The 21,768-nt window shown below is 40.6% G+C and overlaps 1 protein-coding gene across 18 annotated transcripts in view; it reads right to left on the bottom strand.

Moving 5' to 3' along the window:
• Positions 1-5,410: 5,410 nt before the first annotated feature.
• Positions 5,411-21,768, bottom strand: part of LOC123792676 (uncharacterized) — a 205,638-nt gene continuing 189,280 nt past the window's right edge. For 6 of the 18 annotated variants that reach the window (XM_087868347.1, XM_087868342.1, XM_045798002.2 and 3 more), the window contains one exon: positions 5,411-8,246. The gene's annotated coding sequence lies outside the window, so the exon portion shown is untranslated. Of the gene's footprint in view, positions 13,951-16,985; positions 17,706-18,151; positions 21,682-21,768 lie in introns of all 18 variants that reach the window. The other 12 variants (XM_087868348.1, XM_087868340.1, XM_087868345.1 and 9 more) reach the window with 4 other exon arrangements.

Raw genomic sequence — 21,768 nt, 5'->3', positions numbered from 1 at the left:
AATAAGTCATGTTGCTCATTTTACAGAAGAGCAACTCATTCACAGAAATTTTAAAAGAAATAATTATTGATAGAGTTAGATCTAGAACATGGAACCTTTATTCATGAAAATAAACCTGTCAGCTGTGCCTTTTGACCTTCCCTATCTGGCACGCCTTCTAAAATTCTCCTTTATGTTGATTGAGATCATTAAGTTGATAAATTCAAGTTCATTGAGTGTTATCCAAAGCCATAACCCATTATTCTATAACCATAGTAGTACTTCATGAGAGAGAGCAAGTGTTTGGTCATATTCTAAGTGAATGGGAAAGTTCTAAAGAATCCTTTTCTAGAGGTCTTCAAGATATTGTGACCATTCTGCTATTGGTTAGGTCATACTTTTCTACTAAAGCTATCAGCTATCCCAAAGGGGGGAAAGTAAGAGAAAATTTTGGGAATCGGGAAATGCTAATGACGTCACTTGTGCATTACAATGCCAGCACATTTTCATTTTCTTCATTGCACTGTTCTGAGCTATGATATCATTCTCCTCAACGCCATACTTGACCCCATGTATAATAGTGGCATACTGCTCACAATCTCTGTGGCAAGCACTGAAATTGCTCTACGCATCAGCAAAAACCAAAAGCGTTTTCTTAATCCTTGAGCTTATGACAAGTTTAACACTAATCAGATTTACCTGATGTCAAGAAATAACCCTGGTCCTTTGGCAACGAATATCCCAATAATAATAATAATAATAATAATAATAATAATAATCAGAAGTTTGAGAGAAGAAGTGTCAGGCGAGAGTTCTGTGGTGCTAACTCAAGTGACTTCGGTAACTAGGTACAGAGGGTACAACCAGAGCTAAATTTTAGCCTCATGTCCTGTGTGATTTTTTTAAAAAAGATATTTATTTATTTGTGTATTTATAAAAACAGGGGGAGGGGCAGAGGGAGAGAGGGAATCTCAAGTAAACTCCGCACTGACCGCAGAGCCCGATGCAGAGTCCCTGTGATTTTTTTTATTTTTTTATTTTTTTTGCCAATAGAGACTAATCTGAAAAGTCTCATCCTTAAAGTACTCTCCTCTCCAGGCACACACCTGTCGAGGGATCCCCAGCATGCTGAGACTCACTCCACCATCCTTACAGCTCTGCCATGTTGTGAAATTCAGGGGGCGCGGTCAAACCAGGGTAACAAATGTCTCAAAGTGTTGAATCAGTTGGTGGTCAATATATGCACAGGATAAGTTATGCATAGTCGGTAATCACACACACACACACACACACACACACACACACAATCTTTTTCTGAAGATTGTCTGGTTTGTCTGAAATCTTGGCGTTGGGCGATGTCAAGTGACTTTAAAATGTGATTATCTGAGCCTTCTGAATGGAGACACAGTGAACTGGAGAAAAATGGGCATAAGATGATAATTTAACATTCCACATTTTGCTAGCCATACGGTGTCATCCTTGTGGTTAACAGACTCCAGCATTCCTAGATCAATTAAGTACAGTATCCCCTCCCCACAGCTTCCTTTACGAAGACTGAATATACTAACAGGATGTTGATAATAGCAAGGATTTTGCTAAATATCCATTTTTTATTTTTAAGAGTATCCCTATTTAAAATGTCAGAACCTAAAAATATACACAAACCAAATGTTGATGCATTTCAGAGCTTGCATGTTATGATTTCCTCATTGCATCTGGTAACTGCATGTTATTAGCTACACTTGGTACAACTCGATACAGCTTGACATATTCTGGGATTTATTAAAATGTAAATGACAAAGCAGAAAAGAATGTTCAGACAATTGGATTACTCCATTGACTGAATGTTCCAATACTGTATCTATTTTTGTCAAAGCAATGGTGGCTCCTGCTGTGGAATGCTGAATGGAATATTCCATCGCAGGGCACGGGGAGAATTGCATAAAAGAAATTGAAACCTAATCGTCGAATTTTTAATTCACCTCTCCAAAAGCAACAGATTGCCAATACTTTCTAAAAGAAATTATGATAATTTTGGCACATGATTATTGGGAGATTACCGTTCACAGCTACGTATTTAGCACCTATTATTGGATCTGTAACTTCATTCATGAAAACAATGATCCGTTTGCTTGTTTTTGCTCTTGGCTTTGCTTGTTTTGGTTACGAACATTATGTGATAAGCATGAATATATGTGATATGGCAGCAAATAGGCACACTCCAAGAGAAACGTTTTCCTGATGGGAACTGTTATTATTTAATCCAGAGGAGAGAAGGCTGGGAGGTAGGTGTCTTTAAGGACTTGAAGGGATTGAGTTTAGAGAGAATGGAGACCAGCTGTTCTTTCTCTCCACAGGGAACAACAGAAAATGGGATTAAACTATAGCGTGAGGGATTTGGGATCGAAATAAAACAGAATTTCCCAACTGTGTAGGCTCTCAAACACCGAAATATGTTTCGAAGGAACTATGGGAACATGAGTTTTATTCTGATACCTTAAAAAAGGGAAAGGCGCATTTTCACCACGTGGCCTTGCACGGACAGAGAAGAGTGGACTCTGGTTCCCGGATTCTCTTCATCTACGGGCGGCATCTACAAAAGGGGAGTGGTGGTTGTGAAGAGGGGTAACTGTTTTTAAATGGCGGTTATTTTTCAGAGTCAGCTTTTCTCATGAGGCCAGATTGGAAATTTTTACCTGTGCTGTGAAATGTTAAACTGGATAGAATGTCCTGTAACAAGGTGAGTGGGGACAGAGAACGGGAGAGCACAATGCACTCTTACTTTCTCCTCCTACCATCATTTTTGCTGTTAAGGAGTTCAAGTTTAAAGGCAAAATGTCCTTCCTAGTGATGTGTGGAGTTGAACATAACGCATATCGATTTTTTGAATTCGTAAGATTGTGGTTAGGGCCCCTGGGAACCTGAGCTCTCTTTTTACAGTGACATATATATATCGTACAAAATAAATTTATAGTGCTCACATTTGATTAGCAAGAAAATTTGAGTACATGGGATTCAAATTGGTCCAAATTCAATTATTACTTTAAAAAAGCATGACCACGGTGTATTTTGGTTGTCTCTTGCCTTCAGGATAATTATATTTTCTATTTCCCTGAGATGGCTTAGTGGGGCAAAAAGAGCATGGTGTTAGAGTCAGAAACCCGGGGTCGGGTCTTATCTCAGTCATGAACTGGCTATTCCACCTGGACACCTTAGTGACTCTTATGCACCAGCTTATATTCTGAGGACTAAAGAGTAGAATGTAGATATAGTAGGTGATTCTTAAAGTTTGTCTTTTTGATTCGAATAGGCTATCAATTATCAATACCAAAAGCTCTTAATCTTTGAGCTCACTCCAAGATTATGTCCTCATAAATTAACAGTTCTCAACTTTGGTTGCACCTTGCAATTACTCGGGGAGCCTTTAGAGAATTCCAGTTCCCAGGCCATACTCCACACCAGTTAAATCAGAGCCTTTTGAAGAAAGACCCAGGTATCCATATTTTTTAAACTCCCCAGGTGGTAACAATATGTAACCAACATCGAGAACTCCTGCTCTGGGTAAAAGGCAAGGAGAGGAAATGAAATAATATGAATGCTTCATTATGAGCACAAAAAATTGTGTCCATCTCGTTACTTCCTGTATCCTCAGGACCTAACATAATGTCTGGGACACAGTAGGTGCTCAGGATATGGTCAACATTTTTAGTACACTTTGGCCAATTCCTAAAAGAAATAGGCCATATCGAATAGCGTATCTACTTTGATCATTTTCACTTTGATCTTATTCACCGAAGAGTGACTCAATTCTCTACTATTGGTTGCCAGTGTAAACAAGAAGGAAAGTGAACAAATGGGTAATGCCATTGCACTGATACAATTCAACTATCCCTCAGATGAAAGTGAGAAAATCATGTATCACCACATCCTCCAGAGAAGAGGCCCTTTGGAATCTAAAGTTGTGTCTCCTACATGACTCCACACATCTAGGTGAAAAATGAATAAAATGAAACGCCCAAGACTCCAGAGGTGTCATTCATTCATTCGGCAGATAGTTAGGAAGTACTTACATTCCACCATGCACTACGACAGCCCGTTGTAGACTTTCTCGGTGAAGGTTTTATACTAGAACTAAATCTCTCTATCCTGGGCATCTTACCATGTAGTGAATTAATTTCCTCCCCATGCATATAGTATAGTTTTCATTATATATCATCCCTGGGAAAATTGAAAAAAAATAGTCACTCAATTTTTTTGCTCTGTGGTTCAGATGACAAAATCCAGTTTAAAAAGCCTGTAAGTCTAGGGGATGAAATGACAAACAAAACGGAATACTTGCCTTTCAGAACAGTATTATCCCATAGAACTTTATTGGTGATAGAATTTTCTATATATGTGCTGTTCAACAGGGTGGCCACTAGTCACATCTGACTACTGAGCACTTGAGAGATGGCCAGTGCGACTGAGAAACCGAATTTTTAATTTACTTCAATATTAGTGAATTTAAATTTCAGTAGCCACTTGCGGCGAGTGGTGCCCCCATCCAACAAGGCAGGTCTAGAATTTCACATTCAAATGGAGGAGACTGGCATATAAATTATCATAATCAGGGTGATAAGTGCTAATATGAAGTAAGCACAGAATGCTAGGAAAGCTCCTACTTGAGGAAGCCCATCCTAGGTAGGGGTAGTAATGAACTGGGGTGGAAATTTCCAAGAGGAGGTGACTTCCAGAATGAGACCTGAAGGATAAGAGATGGTGTCTGGAAGGGTAGTAGAAAGAGTACTAAGCAGAAGTGTTAGGTGTATGAGAAAGCCCAGAAGGTAAAAAGAACATTAAGAAATGGCAGACATATGGCGAGAACCTAGAAAAGCAGTGGGAGACAGGCACCCGAGGAGTCCAGACAGGGATGCTGGGGGACAGGATCCAGGATATGAAGGGCTTTAGGTGTCACGATATTCCAGGGTCAATGGGAAGCCGGTGAAAAGTTTGAAACTGTGGAATGATATGATGTTTGTGGTTTAGCGAGGTTTCCCTGGCTGCTGCTTGGCAGTGTGGAAGGAAAAACTGGAGGCATGACTCAGTAGTCCAGGTGAGAAATGAGGGCTGTCTTAATAGGCGCACAGAGGACGAAGAGAGGCAGACATATTTGCAAACAGTAGGGAAAAATCTAATTGATTGTCCTGACTGATTGGCCTTGACAGGTGGCAGGAGAAAAGACAAGGACTACACCTTGCTTTCTCACTTGGGCAGATGATAGTGTTGTTTATTGAAGGGCCAATATAGGATTGTTAGAAACGGGCTCCAAATTTAAGTTTTTTCCATCACATCGGATCAACTGCTCCTCGTGCATCCTGAAATTAGCTTTGATATACCCTAGTGAAAACAAACAAATTATGAGAGCACGCTCTTCCAAGAAATCAACACAGGCTCACAGTTGATACAACATTGCTTTTATTGGGGATTCAAGGGACACATGACGAAATCTCATAAAATGTCAACAAAGTCACATTTTGTGCTTGGCTACTCTTTAAAAAAAAAAACCTGTTTATTTATGAACTCACTTAATGAGAACTGTGTGAGATGTGGCCAATAATCATCGTTTTGAAAACAGGACAACCTGAGCCACAAAGAGATCTATGTCGGACAATGCCAGATTTTTACGTGGAAATTTACAACAGTCAAATATTCAGGTACTTCCAGACGTCTAGATGTTTGTCCTTAAGTAGACCCAGCTTCACTGACTCCTTCAAGATGGAATTGCGTACTGAACCTCTGTGTTATCCAGCTGACCACTTTATTAATCAGTACTAAATGCCAACTAAATGCAAAGGAGCTGGTAAAGAAGAGTGAGATTTCCTCAATTCTAGCTTTTTAGGGCTGAAGTATTCTTGAGTTAGTTACATGGATAAGTGAGGATTAAAATAGCAAATAACCATTGATATTTTCAAAAACATAAGGACTATCGAAATAGGCATGTATAAATATTCATGCAGAAGCACTTACAAATACATACAGTGCATAAAATTGGGTAAGAAAATGCTCGTTAGAAGATCTGGTTTGTTTAGGTGAGCTAAGAATTCCAAATAACTTAAGGATATCATTGAAGACATTATACGCAGAACTTGAGCCATTATGTGTTCTCTGAGGAGGGATCATTGAAAATTTCTGCGTCAAAAGATGTTAGTTCTTAACTGGCTATTTTTCATGTTGAGGTGGGAAGCCTTTGGCTCTTTGAGGTGCCAACTTGAAGCAATCTACTAGGTGTGGTGCTCCCGGATCACCCAGAGAGAACGCTTTCCTTGATCAAATGCAAGTTCATCCTTCATTTAGGCAGGGCAGAGTCGTTTAAGAGCCTCTGAGAGGAGACTGGGCAGCCTGGCTTCTGGGCCTGGCTCTGCCAAACACTAATGTGTGATCTTCCGTAAGTCGCTCTAACTTTGATTTGTCATCTGTAGAAAAGCACATTGCAACAGATGACCTTTAAGTGCCCCCCTCTTTGAATTCTCAAGAATTTGAGATTTCATGCAGAACACAGTGAACAATTTCCTCAAGGTCTGGCAAAGAACAATAAAAACCAAAACAAAAGCCTACAATGCTGATAAGCTCTATTTCCCAATTCCTTCCATTTTCTATCATGAAAATTCTTTCCATCATTCTAACGTGATGTGAGCAGACCACCGAAAAAATTAAATCATTAAAGTGAATGTCATAGCTATTTATTTACCGTAAAAAACTATCAAGGAATATTCAAGCAGTAATATTGCAACGTTGATCACAATATTGTGACTTAGTGCTTCAGAGCGCGAGCTTTGCAATCACAGTTCTGAATGTGAACCCTGTACATGGCAGTTTGGCGAGTTACTTGACCTCGTTAAACCTTATCTTTAAAACAGGGATCATAATACTTACTTTGCAGGGTTGTCGTGAGTTGCAGGCTTAAGTGAGTGCGTATGTGAAATGCTTAACCTACAGTAGGAACTCAAGAAATACCAATTAGTATTAAGTTAACAGAAAAATCCTAAGTTCTCATACTACCACCGAGCACTGTCACTTGCTTTAATGACAAAGAAATACGATGATAATCCTAGGTGAACCCAGGGTGAGGGAGGGGAAGCGTGTGTGTGAAGTCCTTACCGTATATGTATACATACACTGAATGTCAAGTAGACATGTATATGCGTAATTCCTTAAATTCACGTAGATTCCTTCCTCCATGGCTTTGCTCACAATATTGCATTCATTTAAAGAACTCTATTTTCTCTTTCCTTTCCATTTATCTAAATCTTTAATATTCTTTTTTTTTTTTTTTCCAGTATGCTCTATGCCCTACGTGGGGCTTAAACTCACAACCCTGAGATTAAGAGTTGCACGTTCTACCACCTGAGCCAGGCAGGTGCCCACTAAATCTTTAACATTCCTTAAGATTCCTCTTGTATTTTCCTCTTTTGGGAACTTTCTTCCCTAAACAGACTAGTTTTGCCCAGATAATGGTGACCTCCTCTGAACTCCTTGTTTTTATATTTTGTTTTGTTGTGGTCTTAACATCTATAGACCTGATTTGTTACTGTCGTTTCAAGAGTTTATGTATCTCTGTAGACCTAGTTTTACACTCTTTAGAGGCAGTGACCATGTCTTCCGGAACCTATCTTGCTTGATTAATAGAAGAGTTCATTGGCTGGTGTCAGATAGGACAATGTGGTATTTCTCGGCTGCCTTATGAGTTTCCACCGTTATTTCAGCCTTTGGATTATCTCTGACTACCTTGTTATTTCAAAAGTACTTTATATTCTTTTAGGTCACTCTTCAGACCAAACTGTGTGTGTCTAAAAATCAACCTACTTATAGCATGAATTTTGTTCCTTAAACATGAATACATTTGTGTGATTTTCTATTTTAAAAAAATCGGTGCGTTAATAAGCATATCCATACTGGGGAAATAATTTAGAAATGAATGTCACACTGCATTAAAATACAAACAGAGGAATACACACGAGGAAGGGAAAGTCCTTGGCTCTTTAGAAATCTAGATGTCACTGTGAAGTTTTTTCTGTTTCTTGAAAAGCTTGCCTCGTGTTCTGGGAGTTCTCGTGCCTGAAATCGCACCATTTGGGGGTGCTGCTTAGCAGGAGAGGTGTCTTCAGGTGATCGCTTCCTTTGTTTCAACTTCATAGTTGGCTGGAACGTCCCCCAGTGCAGCTGTGTCCAGTGCCGTTTATGTCCTTTCACTGGGGAGACCTTCCCGAGGAGGGGGGCTATAGGACCAGCTGAAAGGAACATCAACACAACTAAAAAAATAACAGAACATGTCACAGAAAGTTATCACATTGACTCTTTGATAGAAATAAGTGCACGTAAGGATGCTTCGGGGGCCATGCTATTTCTAAGTACACGTGGAATGCTGCATCACCACAAAGACGTAGGGCTCGCTCACTGTTCACGTCGTTGGAGGATCGGTCAAGCAACAGCACTGCTTGAGTGTGTGACCACCCCACGCTCATCACTCTGGGAGAAAACGCTCCGTAAGAAAAGCTTCAGGTTTACCCAACAGGCAACTTACTGAAATAGGACACGTAGGAAAAAACAAAAGAACGCAGGACTCTAAGGACAAATTCAAAGAAATCTAAAGACTAAAGGCAAAATCAAATGATTGTGGAGACAGAAGTGCTTAGCAACGCAGAGGCGAATGAAATCACTGAAATTGTTAGGAGTTAATGTCAGTTCCTCGTATTTGTCTTTGTATTTCTGGTGCCTGGCTCAGAGCATGACACGTTGTGCCCAGTGGAAGAAAGAAGGAAAGAAAGAACAAAAGGGAGGGAGGAAGGGAGAAATGGAAGAAGGAAGGAAGGAAGGAAAGAAGGAAGACAGAATGGAGGTGGAAGGAGGGAGAGAAAGAGAGAGGGAAAGGTTTCTGAAATGTACAAGTGGCAGAGAGACAGAGTGTGCAGGGAGGAAAGCAGGGTACGAGCTCCTTCAAAGACTTGGAAGCCAGGAAGAGCAGGCTTGCTTAACCCAAGGAGAGATTATACATTTGGAGTGGCTTTAGAAAATAGGGCAGGGCAATTTTCAGGAGGTTTTGAACATATAAAGATTTAATTTGGGAAGCGTGGTGTGTTAATGTGACTACTGTGGGTTTTGAAGGGGATATTAACATGATTCAGATGAATCGAATGGAAAGGGAAACGTGAAACTCAAAGGCATCAACCCAATGGGGTAAAACAAAACCACGCTGCAAGAAATTAAATGAAGGCAGAAGGACCAAAGAATATGGTCTTAAAATAGAAAGGCAGGTGCTTGTCTGGGTTTCTTCTGTGTTAATGCTGAAGGACATGGGCTTAGAAGTCAGATCAAGAATTTCCTTCTCCCACTGTGGAGCTTTGTTCATTCTTCAGCTGTTCCTCTTTTTTGTCGCTGCCCATCCTGAAAATGAACGTCAGCCTTTACTGTTTTAGCAGCAAGGCAAAATATGTTAGTAAATAAAGCACCTGGAGGTGGAATCAAATATAACTTTAAAAGACAACTGTTGGTGCAAATGGACTCTGGATTCGAGGGTCCTGGGGTTGTTCTTCTATTTCTGTTTTAGAGTAGCTTCAAAAATTCTTAAAGCTGTAAAAACATTTAGAGACCAACTAATCCAACCCACTCATTCTGCAGATAAGGATATTTGGGGAGAGCTGTATTAATGTTTCTTTTATTCTATGAAAGTTGTTATGAATGAAATATACTTTGCAGGTGGATTTTAATTTAACTAAAGCCTTTATTGTCAGCCTTTTCATTACGCCAGCACAATGAAGTCAGGCACAGCAAAAGGGATAGATGACCCCATCTCACTGATATACTGCCACAGATCTGCCCTAAACACTTTGGATACATTGAAGATGGGTCTCTAGACGGCAGGTGTATTTGTTTTCTAACACCTAATAAATAACCCAGTATTACATATTGTTAACAGGTATTTTTTTTGTTCTGATCAAGCACGAGACAACTGATCCTCGATGAGAAATTAAAAATGTATCTTACAGATTTTAGACCTCAATATTTTGTGAACATAGATTGGGAAGGTGGGGGTGCTAAGCTCTTGAGACACGTGTGTAAGACTCCTTTGTGAATAAATTAAAATGTTATTAGAGTAAGGAAGGATGCTCCGCACAATATTTTGGTGACTCCTTTGGGTGGCATAATCATGGAAAGTCCTTGTACATAGGAGCAAATGAAAAGTAAAGCAATACACTGCTTTGGTGCTATATGGATACGGCCCATGCAAAATGCCCCCTTTGTAACATAGGCCCCAGCATTACAATGAATTTTGCAGACTACACAGTATAAAAATATGAACCACCGTATTTTGGGGTCTATTATGAGTCAAATGTTTAACAAATCAGCCTTCTTTGGGGCCTCTGCCTACTTAACTGGAATGAGTAATATCTTGTATCATCTCAACATGAGCCTCCCTTGGAATCCTTTTTGTCTCCCAAACGTATAAGCATAAATTGGGACTCTTGCGTAGCCTTGCTCAGGGTCCCTCTGTGATCTGATGGTAATGATTCTCCAAATTTGCATCAAGAGCACCTTCGCCTACCGAGCATACAGCAAGTGCCAAGCACCGGGCTGACCAATCAACTCACTGTTTCACTGCCTGGGTTTTTCCTTAATAGCTAGGTCTTCGGGGGCCAGCTCCTTGGTGGGGAGGGGTCTTCCGTCCAACGCAACACCATGTTGAGACACCAAAAGGGAAGTTGGTGTTAGCGTGTAAATGACCTAAGGCAGAGTTGTAGTAAATCCTCACGCGCCGTGCAAAATGGGGGAAAGATGGAAAATAAGTTGTTTATTACTGTTATGATTTTGGTCACTCTGATTAAATTAAAATGATCTCTGCCTCAAGCCATTTCCCTGGTATTTTATCTCATCCTAGTGAAGGAAATGGATTTCTTAGGAATAAGATTTACTATTCTAATATTCTCCATTACTTCACAAATTGTCCAAAGTCTGGATGAAGACTAAATCAGTCAAGAGGAGGCAATATTTTACAACTAATTCAAGTGTCCACAATGACAACCCTCTTAGAGATCATTACTTTCCAATATCTGGGTCACACGCATTCATTCATTCTTGCACGAGAACACAGACCGTAGAGCCCTTGTATTCGTATATTAATTAGCAAGGACTTTTTTTAAAAGCTGATTTTAAGAACATTCTACTCAGGAGCCATTTCAAATGATGCGAAATGCCCATGGAAAAAAAAATCTCAAGTAGGCAACATGTAAAGCAACACACAACTCTATGCACATTAGTATAATTACACATTGCAAATTATATCGGATGCATCTAATATCTAATTTTTTGAAAGCTGATTCCACTTGAGATTTCAATAACAGCATCAACATTTTGCAGGTGGCTCCTTCTGTATAGTATCCAGAGGGAATTATTCCTCTAATGTGCTTACAACCCTCAAGTAAAAGCTGAAACTCTCCCCGAAAGGACCAATGAACAATGAAACTGGGAATATTACCTTGATAGATTAAGCAAGGGAGGGGGGCGATTCCACCAGATACAATATTCAGCATGGTGATTTATCCTATGCCTTCCGTGCATAGGATCCTTATTTGCTTCAAGCAAGAAGAAGCAAACTTAAACACGATCCTCATTAGAAAATGTGGGGGACGCCTCATACGTATATTCTGAGGCAATGATATGAAAAGCGAAGGGGTTGACGAATTTTTAGAACACCTGATAAAAGAGAAATGTGCAACCGAACAGAGGATTACACCTTCGACTGAAAACAGAGAGCCCTCCATTAAATTCTGCTTTTCTAGAACATAGGATTAATTTGTCCTAAAGAGGATGCCAGATCAAAGCTCCATTTTGAGGAACAGGCTTTTGTCCTCATCTTTCCGTATGAATCAATCAATTATCAAATAACCAAATATATATTTGTGATCTTGGAGAACGGAGCATATTATTCAAGTTGATTGGATCCATTTTCTTGATTCCTCCTTTTAAAGATCTTTCTGCTAATTAGTCAGGGTTACTATTGAATTATTTAATTATCTGCACTTTTGTGCAATGAAATATGTTGTCATATCACATACTTTATCACGCTGCTGCTGTTCACACTTAATGATGTCTCTATAGTTAGCAGTTTCCTTTGTTCTGCTCAGTAAGTGGTTTTAGAAAGGGGGTGGGCCGGGAAGGAGGAGCCTTGGGGTTTGTAAAATAAAATCATACATTCCTGGTGCACACGCAAAACTTTATGCATTTACATGAATCTCTTTTTAGAAATTAAGTTGCAATTCCGTTTGGAATAAGCTAAGAGGCACGTGTGGGTGACTTTGAAGGCTGCCAGAACGATATTACTATACCTTGGACATCTCTCCAGTGCATTTCCACTACGGTGCAATGGGAAAACGATTTAATTTTTTTTTTTTTTAATCAGCAAGGAATGTCTTTAACAAGGAAGAAGTAAATTATGATAATTACTCTGAATGGTCGGATCCTTGAGCATTACTAATTAGCATTTATTGCCTGGATTATAGAACAATACATGTGAAACCGAACTGCGATTGCTCTTTTATGTTGAAGAACTGAAAAAGGCAATGGAGCAAAAAAGGCAATATCATCAGGACTGTAGTCTGGTAGTTTCCATCTCCTTGAGACCGGGCAGAATTCCGCACTTTTGAAATACACAAATGCGGCCCTCGGTATTTCTGGCCCATTCATTTTTTGTGTTGGGCACATATTTACATATGATATCATCGTCATGAGAGACTAATGAGAGGAGAAACATTTTGGCTATGATGTCATCTGGGGACGGTTTTACCCATTGTGAGAGTTTAACAATCAAGGGCACGAAACTCGCCATTTCAGAAAATATACATTTTTTTTCTGTAGAAATTTTCCCTTAAAAAATGAAACAAAGAACTCAGTGAATACAATTTTACATTCACCTCCCACTTTCTCTTAGGGGGACCACAGTTGCAAATAATTGAGAAGAAGCAATGGGTGTAGGGCGTGAGAGCCCCCCCCTTTTTTCTTTTTTTTTTTGCATCAGGAATTTGTCATAAAATAGATTCTGAAATTAGAAATAAATGAGATATTAATCAGCGGACCAACATCAGTCATGTTAATAAATGCCACTCAAATAATTTGGCAACTGAAATTGCCAAATAACCCGGTAGGTAGAAGAGAAAGAGACGAAAATTAACCATCCATCACCCCCCTGCAGTCTCACGGGTTCCTCCACACCCCACTACAGCAAATGAAGAGAAAAGGGTATGGGAAAATATAAAGCCAGTGCTAAATACAGTCGCTAGTCTTCCCAATACCTTCCATGGATTCCCTCCCCTGATCCTTTTTAGTTTGAAAGAATAAGTTTGACTAAATCTGTGAGGAGATTAAACAGGCTGGTGATAAAAATTAATTCTGCTGAATGAGCAAATGCATTTGGATGGCAGAGATGCAAATAAGATAATACTCTTCTTTTCCTTTGACATACCAAGCGGATTAGTGTAGAATGTTAAATTTGATTTTATTAGAATATATTAGCAGTGTTTTAATTAATACCAATCAAACATTTTCTTTCCCTGGGGCTTGATGTGTTCCTAACGCTTTCTAAATCATCTGTTATTTCTCCATCAAAAATCACCCCCCCTCCACCAAATTACCAAAGTCTTTTGTTACGTTCTTCATCATTTTACTGTATTCGACAGAAAACTGTTTACCTAAAGGTGTCTTGCCCATAAAATTAGCTCCCAGGTGCTGGATTTAAAACAAGTACTGTTCATTAGTACAGCTGATTTTTTTTTTTTTTAAAGGTAGAATTAGAGACTCAAAAGTAAACATCTTCTGTGTTTTTCTTTTGGGGAAAAATGTTGCAAAAGGAGTTTTGGCTGGTTCGTATGACTTGGCTTTCTTCTCTGTAGAGCTTCTTAGAGCTGTTAAATTTCCAACTGCATTGGCTTTGAGCTGGCACTTCTTTGGAAACAGAGGCAAAAAAAAAAAAAAGAAGAAGAAGAAGAAGAAGAAGAAGAAGAAGGAATAAAAAAAAAAAAAGGAGGAGGGGGAGAATCTAGTTAAAAATATGGTGAACCAGTATGCCCTGTGAACTGAATTGTAACTGTGTGTTCCAAGGAGGCGCTGCATTGGCTTGCACTCATTATCCACTCCTTTTCTCTCAAGCTTCCTGTCCTTCTGTGTCCGAAAGCTCCAGTTCACGTCTTTTTCTTTTCTTCCCGCAACGCAAACCGCCCCCCCCAATTCCCCGCCTTATTTTTTTTTTTTTTTTATCTGCCAAGCTGGATTTGCACTTTTAAAGATCAGTATCAATAATGCCCTGCTTGTTTCGGTTGTGCTCCCCCTTTAAAAGACAGCTCTCTCTAATTGATGCGTCTGGGCTAGTCTAGACTGGTAGTGATTGAACCAACCACCAATTATGTTATTCATTTCACTGAACTTCGCTGATGGGCTCGGTGAGGAAGAAGGGGTGTTGAGAAACCTGCCCTTACACTGGGGCAGTCCCCTGCTGAAATACAAAATCCTGTGTGCCGTTGTGCACTCCTAAATGCCCGTGTGATCAGTTGTGATAGCAACCTCAGGGCATGAGCAATCCACTTGAAAACACGTAAAAAATACCGAAAGAGTGCCTTGGAATACAAACTGTATCACTTGTATTAAATTACTATCCTGTTACCCTTTACAATCGCAGAAGAATGATATCCAGCATGTTTTTATTGGCCCATGCATACAGTTTCATAGAATTAACTGCAGATATATTTTGACTTAGTAAAGCACCAAATGTTTTGCAAATATTTGATATGAATCTTGCAGTAATATAGATCCATAAGTTAAATAGATCCCTTTCCATAATTTCCAAATACCTATGCACACACATCCGCTAAGATGGGGAAAAATCATTAATCCATTGTACAGAAACCAAAGGATGACTTCGAAATCAAGTAACTCTTTTCTCTGAAGCATTTTCAGGCTACCAAAGGCTGGAAAGTAATATTTAAATAGTACAACTACGCAAGAGATTTCAACAAAAGACATGGTGCAATTGTTACACAGTTCATTTTCTGGATTCAGTTTTCTGATACAAAATGGTTTCTTGACTACGATTTGGAGTCAATGACTGAAATTGCAATAAACACTTTAAAAAAACACACACACAGGAAAAGAACAGTTTCCTTAACCTTCGACTACACGTATTAAATGAGGTTACAGCCCATACAGAGTCTTTAAAAGAAGAAAGCATTTAAAGTCGGGACTGATTTAGGTATTTTCCAAAAATAGAAGATAAATGTTGGCCCAAGGATACCAAAACCGTTTAAATAAAATTGTATGTTGGAATTTTTCACAACAAAGGAAAGGTAAGTTACTGTTTTCTGTTCTTCAACTAAGAGAGAGAGATCTGAATCACTAAAATTATTCTGTCACGAAAAGTTACGTTTTCAGAAAACTACAAACTAGGTAAACAATTACCTTAAGAGAAGATTATTTTAAATGTACAGTTCGTTGTTACAAATAACTTTGTTTGGACTGAATTTAAATCCTGATAATTTTTTTTCAATCTTTAAATGAAGAATAATGGGCACTGATTACTCCCCAAAGATACAATAATCGCATATGTGTGTGTTGTTGTTATTTCTTTCCATTTAAATATTTAGAAAATATATTTCCAATCCCTATTACTTTTAAACTCATGGTGTATAACATTTTAAAACAGATGCCCAGCAAGGAGGCTACATTGCTCCTCTCATTTTTCAAAATCTTGCAAAGTAATACAAATAGAATCTTTACGAACACCGTAAATTTCATCCTCCGTGTAGAATAGCAAGAGTAGAATTTTTAGCCTATTAATATTTTAGCCCAAACTATTGGTTTGCCCCCATCTGTGTCTGCGTGTTCACTGTCTAGCCATATATGATACATACATGTGAGTATTGACTGTATAACATGTCCACATGCCCATTTTAATTGGACACAAATTTAAGATTAACTGTTGAGTTTAAAAGTTGGAGGCACGGGGCATGCTGGGACTTCAGCTGATATGTTCTGAGGTCAAGCACCAGGTACTGAGCTGTTCTTGTTACGCTCGGATAGTACTGCGTGTTGCTCTCAAGAAATAGACCATGGTAGATGAGTTCCACAAGCCTCAGGCACCCATAATACACACACACACATACACACACACACACAGCAGCCAACACGCTCTTAAAACAATATATACCTACTTTAACAGAAACCCAGGAGCTGCCACTTTCTGGTCACCTGACCCCATCTAACAATGAAAACCTCAGAGGTGCACTCAATCACTTCAGACAAACTTTCTTTTCTTTTGTTTTTGCTTTAAAGAGAAAAGTTCCACCAAATTTCCAGGATGCCAAGGCACGACTCGCAGCTCCCAAGAGCCTAACCCGTGGATTTAAACCGTAAACATCACAAGTTAGGGTCTCAGGGATTGAGAGGAGCGCAATAAATTGTTCTTTCTTGAGACAAAGCAAAGCAAAACAAGAATGACAGGCAATTTCTGTTCCAGGTTCTTGACTAAAAGGCAACAAACAGGTGGCAGGGTATTCCCTCACTCTCGAAGCTTCCTTAGGTCACACAATTTGATTCCATGTAAATATATTTGTACACACACACACACACACACACACGCAGGTTCTGAAGACGCATATACATACCTGAACATACAATCGCGTGTATATCAGAGAAAACTCTTTGAAGCTTTGGGCAAAACGGTTTTAATAAAATGAAAAATAATATGCATAGACCCAGAAATGCTGACGTTTTTAAAACCATGGTCTAAAATAAGGCTTAAATACCCTTTCAAAGCGTGAACTTACAACTAGCACAGCTGACCATAAGGAAAATAGGAGGCATCTCTTTCCTCCTGGGCAAGCATGCCGCATGCAAAATCATAGAAATCACGCTTTCGGAAGGAGAAGACCAAGAAGGAGGGCTTGGAGGCCATGAAAGTATAAATACGAATAGCGTTTTAAACTCACCCATTGGAAGCGGAGCAGGGTTGCAGCCTCCCGTAACACCATTCCGAGCAAGGGGGGGAAATGTGAGCTCGCAGTGCTCTAGCCTGGGCGAGGTGTTTCAATAGAGGACCGACAACGGGGCGGGGAGGGGAGGCGGGGGCAGGAAGCGTTACACCAAATCTAGAGACTGTAACTCTGTAGTTTATGCTTTGACGAGGAAGAAAAAGGGCAATTTGGTGGAAGTGCAGGGAGGGGCTGGGACTGATCAAATTTTGAAAATATGCAGTTAAAATTTTTTTTTGAATTTTTCTTTTTTTCTTTCTTTCTCTTTCTTTCTTTCTTTTTCTTTTTTTTAAAGAATGAAAAACCTCCCCAGAGCTGCTTTAAAAAATTTCTTCCGTCTTTTCTTTAGCGTGCACTTGGCCAGTCCGTCCTGCAAACGGGGGCTTCCTCTGGATCAGCTGCTTGGCTGAAGCCAAGGCCAAATCACGCAGAGCCAGCACCAGGCTGTCATTTGGGAGGCGAGGTGGGAAGGGGTGGGTGCAGGCTGGGGAGATCCGTCTCCCCCGCCCCACTCCCGCCGCCAAACCTTCGGAGCCTTTTGCCAATATTTCAGAGGAACCAGAAGCCTAATTCCCCTCCATCTTCGCAGAAGCTACCGGTTCTGTACCTGAGAGAGGGTCGCTTTTCCCCCGTCTGCCTGGAAGCTGAGCTTCTCTGTGCCAGGGGCTCCAATGCCGCCTCCAATGTCGAAAGGGAAGGGAGGGGAAGTGGGTGGGTAGATGACTCTTTTAAAATTTTTCTTCCCCCTTTTCTCTCTTTCTCTTTCCCTTTCTTTCTTTTCTTTTCTTTCTCTTTCCTTCCTTCCTTCCTTCTTTTTTTCTTCTTTTATTCCAGCCTAAGCAAGGTAGATGGCTGGCTAGTCAAAGAGAATGACAAAGCAGCCCCTGCAAGGAAGGCATTGGAGGGGCCTCCAGCAGTTCGTAAAAATGCTAAATATTTGGTATATATTTCCATATGCAACTAAAAACCGTTAAAGCTCCAGGCTCTTCCCCCGTCTCCCCCCTCTTCCAAAATAGAATCATACCAGCAAGACAGCTAAATTATGCCTCCTTTACCTCTGCACAAGGTCTATTCAGCATCCCCACCCCCCCATCTTCAAGACAACTTTTTTTTTTTTTTCTCACCTCTGTAGGTTCTTCTCAGGCACGATCGTCCGGTTCAGTTCAGGGTTTCTCCTTTCTCTCTCACTTTCCTTTTCCTCCCAGAAAAGCTAGTCCGTCATCAACCTACCTTGCTTCTCTCTCTGTCTCAAGCTCTCCCTCCCGTTCTCTTTTACTATTAAAAATAATAATAATAATGGCCCTTTCGACATAGCAGCATGAAGTGGCTGCCTTTGAGAAAGCACATTTAATCTTTGCTGGCTCCCCTAGGCTCCAGTGAAGAAGGAGAAGGCAAGAAAAAAAGGGAGAGAGAGAAAAAAAGATTGTAAGGGAGGCTGCTGACGGACAGCAAGCATCAGGCACAAATCAGCGACAAGTTGAATTTTCCTAGACCACACTGCCCCCTTTCTTCTCAGCTCTCTCCCTGGGCTCCTGGAAAGCCCGAGTGTCTGGTTACAGGAGGCAACGGGTCTCCTTTTGCCAACCATGGTGCAGATTCCTCGCATGCCTGCTTAAATCTCTGGCAGAATAAGGAATCAATATCCCCCTCTAATCACCTTTAGCTCCTCTACGGCTTCCCTCCTTTTCTGAGAATCCACTTGGCTCTCCCCGCCGCTCCCCCGCCCTGCCAGGCTCCTCCATACAAAGCTTGCGGTCCTGTCATTTCTCACTTCCTTCCATATCTTGGAGACAAGCCTCCCTTCTAATATCCTCTCGCGCTCACTCCCTCTCTCCGTTGTAGTGTCTCATTCTGACTCGCAGCCCCGGATGCTCTAAGACATCTCCCTGACTACTAATGAGACCAAAAATACACCAGCAGGTCAGGGGGAAGGCCAGACATTGTATTATACAAATACAGAAAAATCCTCAGCCTGCTAGACCCAGAGATCAGGTATCATGTTTTCCAGAAGGGAGGGAAAAAAAAAAAAAAGGAGGAAGGAGTGACGAAGAGAGACCTCAGTGCAGTTCTCTGCCTAATTGTTCCGCATCCCACAGGCATTTAAAACACCTAAGCATGTTGGAGGGCAGGCGGTGCATTTTGTGAATCTTGGTGGGTTTTCTTTATGGACAGAAAGTCCACAGCACCCAAATACTTCTTTGAAATCGGCATTGAGAGGGATAAAAGAGCAGTGATTCAAATCTATATTTAAAATACGCACTCTATTCAGCCGTGAGATGACTAAAAGGCTCGAAATCTCGTTCCTTTCAGTGGCAGGTTTTGCTCGCTGACTATATTTGCCATATGTACTAATTTACCACTTACGTTCCCGTGGATTTTGAAATGAACTCATCAGTCACTGCAGCCCATCCTAACCCTTTACTTCCACTGCAGACATTGTCCTTCTTTCCGAAGAATTTCTCCTCAAATGTCCATCAGATACATACACACTCCATTGATCAGCCTAAAGCCCCTTGATAATGATAAGTAATCATTCAGATGACAAAAAAAGTGGCGCAAGATAAAAATGAAAGACATCTGGGTTGGGCAGGGGGAGCGTCTCCCGTCATGTCTGTTGGCGTGCATTTGCAAAGCTCGGCTACACGTTGATCCTGGAAAACAGGTAGCTCCCGAAAATCGGGGTCTCTACCTATCTATACACACAGTGGGTATATTGCCACCTTCACCCGATTTTCCGGGCTAGAATCACGAAGACAACAGGCTGTGCTGTGTGAAGGATAAGGCTGGGTTCTGTAAATAGCAAAGAAGGGAGGGAGGTATCTGGGGAAGCAGGTTTCCTCCAAGTCGATGTTTTTTAAAGGTAGCTTCTTTGTGCTCAACTCAGACACTGTGCTTTGTCTCTCACTGTGAGACCTGCAGCACAGCTGGATGCCAAGGAAAAGGAGAAGGAAAAGCACAAATGAGGAGACACAGAGAGAGGAAGAAGGGAAAGGAGAAGAGAGGAGAGGAAGGGAAGGGAAGGGAGGGACAAGGAGGGGAGGGGAGGGGAGGGGAGAGCATATTGAGGCAAAAAGAGAAAGACTTACAATCATAGTGTTGGATTCCCTTTAATACTTTTTTTTTTTTTTTTTTTTTTGGTCGTTATTGGGAAGGAGAAAGAGATGGTTGGCAGGCTTGGTGACTGGGTTAGAATCTTTTTCGGATTTGGCTAATAGTGTGTTTGCACTAGACTGATGAGAAAAAAAGAAACATGCTAGAATAATCATAAAGGGTGGAGCTGTCAAAAAAAAAAAAATCTTTGACTCACTGGGTGCCTCCCTGTAACGCCGAAATGAATCATTCCTAACCAGAATCACCGATTGTCTTAGTGTGCTTGCATATGAAGACCAGATTATGGGAACCGTGTCCTTTCACTCATCTTCAGAAAGGAAAGGTAAACAGAGGATGAAATTTCCCGAGACTCTCCTAAACCTCTCTACCTTTGTAACAACAGTTCAGCACGATTTTCACATGCTAAGCTCATTTGCCCCCATCTGTATTCACTCCGCTTACAAAGATATACAAATATATGAGTTATGAAAGTTTTGCTATGAACACATCATTTTCTCTATACAACTCAGCGATGTCTTTGGAGGATACTTATTTCAAGCAGTTAACACCTGACCCCAATTTCTGTGGGTAATTAGTGAGCTAGATAACCACACAAAGTGGGTAATTATTTAGTACCCAAGGGTACGCTAGAAGTGGGTAGTGGTTTTGTTAACAAAAGCACATCTCTAATTATTGTATCTATGATGGGTGTTTTAAAAATACCAGTTACTATATCAAGTGAACCATGATACATAAGTGAACTATTTTGCTGTCCTTCGCATATACATATGTATATCCCATCATGGTTAATAATATTTACCTCTCTTGCACGGAGTGTTGTGAAGATTAATTAGTTAACATCTGTAAGACTCTCAGAGATGAAATGTGCTGGTGAGTTTCTAAATACGGTATTATTATTGTGATTACTATCTGGGCTAATAATCCCAGGATGAGGGAAGCTTAAGGAGTGGGTGCACTAGTCTGGTCCCTGTCTTGGTCTGAAAATATGCTGAGATTACAAATGTGATGAATTTGATTGTGGGGAGTGGTCTCCTACCTGCCGGAGTCTAACACAGGCAGTGAGAGAAACGAAAGGTAAATGCCATTTTGTTGACAGTTGGCTCAGGATGGCTTTGCGGAGCCAGGGTAGGGAGATGGGGAGAGGGAGGAGCAGAGGGAAGGAGTCAGGGATGGGCTGGGGAGGTAGCTGAATCAGCCGGACCACACCCTCCTTCCAAAGTCCTTCTATCCTTCCCTTTGAGGAGCAGCAAATATGCGCACAAATTCTCAAAGAAGACATCCATGCAAGTGCGGGGACAAGTTCATCATAATTACAATCAATCAGCCAGAGATACGGTATTTATTCTGGAGAAGAACAATCGGTACAAATTACTTTAACAAACGCAGATACATTTTAAAATATTACAGTGTTGAGAATAGACACGCACGGATCAACTTCAGGTATTTTTCACCCAAGATAGGAACACCAGTGAAGAAACACTTTCTCATTCAGTTGCGTTCCTGAATCTGCCCCAAGATGGGAAGGGGATATTATTTCCTTCTGCTGCGCAAGAAAGAAAAGAAAAAGAAACGAAAGGGAAGGGGGAAAGAAAGAAAAGAAAGCCTCATGCTTTTAGGGGCCTTAATTCTG

Source organism: Ursus americanus, chromosome 16 (genome assembly GCF_024610735.1).
Source record: "Ursus americanus isolate L20-20 chromosome 16, mUrsAme1.1.p, whole genome shotgun sequence".
Taxonomy (NCBI): Eukaryota; Metazoa; Chordata; class Mammalia; order Carnivora; family Ursidae; genus Ursus; species Ursus americanus.
This window is presented reverse-complemented; position numbering and strand designations above follow the sequence as displayed.